General features: G+C 36.8%; 5 non-coding genes across 5 annotated transcripts in view; all 5 read right to left on the reverse strand.

The window, feature by feature from the left end:
* Positions 1 to 251: 251 nt before the first annotated feature.
* TRNAS-AGA (transfer RNA serine (anticodon AGA)) lies at positions 252 to 333 on the reverse strand. The gene has a single exon. It is a non-coding gene; the product is annotated as a tRNA-Ser (tRNA).
* A 239-nt stretch (positions 334 to 572) lies between these two features.
* Positions 573 to 662, reverse strand: TRNAY-GUA (transfer RNA tyrosine (anticodon GUA)). The gene is given in 2 exon segments: positions 573 to 608; positions 626 to 662. It is a non-coding gene; the product is annotated as a tRNA-Tyr (tRNA).
* Positions 663 to 1,155: 493 nt separating this feature from the next.
* TRNAY-GUA (transfer RNA tyrosine (anticodon GUA)) lies at positions 1,156 to 1,245 on the reverse strand. The gene is given in 2 exon segments: positions 1,156 to 1,191; positions 1,209 to 1,245. It is a non-coding gene; the product is annotated as a tRNA-Tyr (tRNA).
* Positions 1,246 to 2,146: 901 nt separating this feature from the next.
* TRNAS-AGA (transfer RNA serine (anticodon AGA)) lies at positions 2,147 to 2,228 on the reverse strand. Its single transcript has one exon. It is a non-coding gene; the product is annotated as a tRNA-Ser (tRNA).
* Positions 2,229 to 2,467: 239 nt separating this feature from the next.
* TRNAY-GUA (transfer RNA tyrosine (anticodon GUA)) overlaps positions 2,468 to 2,500 on the reverse strand; it is a 90-nt gene continuing 57 nt past the window's right edge. The window contains exon 2 of the tRNA in view: positions 2,468 to 2,500. This exon is cut by the window's right edge and continues 3 nt beyond it. This is a non-coding gene — a tRNA (tRNA-Tyr).

Genomic DNA, 2,500 nt, shown 5'->3' on the forward strand with positions numbered 1-2,500 from the left:
ATTTTGCTAAATGTACAAAACTTTCTTACAAATTTGACATTCAAAATGCATTTGTAATTAATAAATGCTACTTAGTATGGCTGCTGAGATTCCTGGGCTCAGTCTCAAGTAGAGGAGGAGAATGACGGATAGAGAAAGAGAGAACAGGCAGGCATCCTAAAGATTTTGATGTGCCAGTTCCTGACTCACCCTGAGCAACACTGGTTTCAAGCTTTTAGTAAATTTTCTGAAAAATAAAACAACCATGCGGTCGTAGTCGGCAGGATTTGAACCTGCGCGGAGAGACCCCAATGGATTTCTAGTCCATCGCCTTAACCACTCGGCCACGACTACCTCTCGCTCAATGTGATGTTTTCACAAAAGTTTCTCTATGGGTTGAGCTACTTCATTTCAGGCTGTGAGGAAGACTGAAGTAATATTGTATCAGAGATGATTTCCATGGGAAGTTAATCCTGGCCACAGTGACCTGCGTTAATGATTTTTAAAATATAACTTGGAGAATGCTTTATACTTGGTATAGTTTTGGGTTTGTAAAATGTCAGTACTGACATCTAAGTTTATCAAAAGCGTCATCCTTTGAGCCGGAATTGAACCAGCGACCTAAGGATTTCTGTACCAATCTCCTCTACAGTCCTCCGCTCTACCAGCTGAGCTATCGAATGATTCCATAATCATACAGCTGTGATATTACGTGCTATTAAAATGATTGAGTGTTAATTTTAAACATTATCAACTTTCCAAGCAAAATGAAAAATGATTTGACTACACAAAAGAGATTCAACTACTTATTCCTGTGTTGCTTTATCACACAAATTGTCATGTTTAATCATTTGGAAAATATCACTAATAGTTTGACTTATATTTGTGAAATTACTATCAACTGGCTACAGAGCCTTAACCACTCGGCCACGACTACCTCTTACTCAATGTGATGTTTTCACAAAAGTTTCTCTATGGGTTGAGCTACTTCATTTCAGGCTGTGAGGAAGACTGAAGTAATATTGTATCAGAGATGATTTCCATGGGAAGTTAATCCTGACCACAGTGACCTGCGTTAATTATTTTTAAAATATAACTTGGAGAATGCTTTATACTTGGTATAGTTTTGGGTTTGTAAAATGTCAGTACTGACATCTAAGTTTATCAAAAGCGTCATCCTTTGAGCCGGAATTGAACCAGCGACCTAAGGATTTCTGTACCAATCTCCTCTACAGTCCTCCGCTCTACCAGCTGAGCTATCAAAGGATTCCATGATCATACAGCTGTGATATTACATGCTATTAAAATGATTGAGTGTTAATTTTAAACATTATCAACTTTCCAAGCAAAATGAAAAATGATTTGACTACACAAAAGAGATTCAACTACTTATTCCTGTGTTGCTTTATCACACAAATTGTCATGTTTAATCATTTGGAAAATATCACTAATAGTTTGACTTATATTTGTGAAATTACTATCAACTGGCTACAGAGCTAGTTTGGAAAGCACTTTCAATAGATTTTTTAGTGTAGCCAAACTTACATCAAGATTAGAGATGCTTGAGCCTATCAAATCTTCTACACTCTTTTAAATTTTGCTTGTTTTGTAAACTAATCAAGTGTTCCAGGAATGATGGGGATATTCCATTGGTTGTTCTGATTTGACAATTCATGTTGGACAATGAGCGGCCCTTTTGAGCTAGTGAAGATAATTGTGCTACATGAGAGTATGCACAGACAATTATTTTCTTTTTTTGCATTAAAGCACAATTTTTAATAAAGGAGAGGTTAATGATATAATAATTAGCACTGAAAGTCATCTGACACGATTTGAAAGTAAAATGTTGTGCATTGAAAGTAACCAAAGCTCTTTTTACTTTGAGTGGACATCATTTTCTTTCAAATGAATTTGATATTTTGCTAAATGTACAAAACTTTCTTACAAATTTGACATTCAAAATGCATTTGTAATTAATAAATGCTACTTAGTATGGCTGCTGAGATTCCTGGGCTCAGTCTCAAGTAGAGGAGGAGAATGACGGATAGAGAAAGAGAGAACAGGCAGGCATCCTAAAGATTTTGATGTGCCAGTTCCTGACTCACCCTGAGCAACACTGGTTTCAAGCTTTTAGTAAATTTTCTGAAAAATAAAACAACCATGTGGTCGTAGTCGGCAGGATTTGAACCTGCGCAGGGAGACCCCAATGGATTTCTAGTACATCGCCTTAACCACTCGGCCACGACTACCTCTCATGCAATGTGATGTTTTCACAAAAGTTTCTCTATGGGTTGAGCTACTTCATTTCAGGCTGTGAGGAAAACTGAAGTAATATTGTATCAGAGATGATTTCCATGGGAAGTTAATCCTGACCACAGTGACCTGCGTTAATGATTTTTAAAATATAACTTGGAGAATGCTTTATACTTGGTATAGTTTTGGGTTTGTAAAATGTCAGTACTGACATCTAAGTTTATCAAAAGCGTCATCCTTCGAGCCGGAGTTGAACCAGCGACCTAAG

Source organism: Pseudophryne corroboree, assembly GCF_028390025.1.
Source record: "Pseudophryne corroboree isolate aPseCor3 chromosome 4 unlocalized genomic scaffold, aPseCor3.hap2 SUPER_4_unloc_1, whole genome shotgun sequence".
NCBI classification, from domain to species: Eukaryota; Metazoa; Chordata; class Amphibia; order Anura; family Myobatrachidae; genus Pseudophryne; species Pseudophryne corroboree.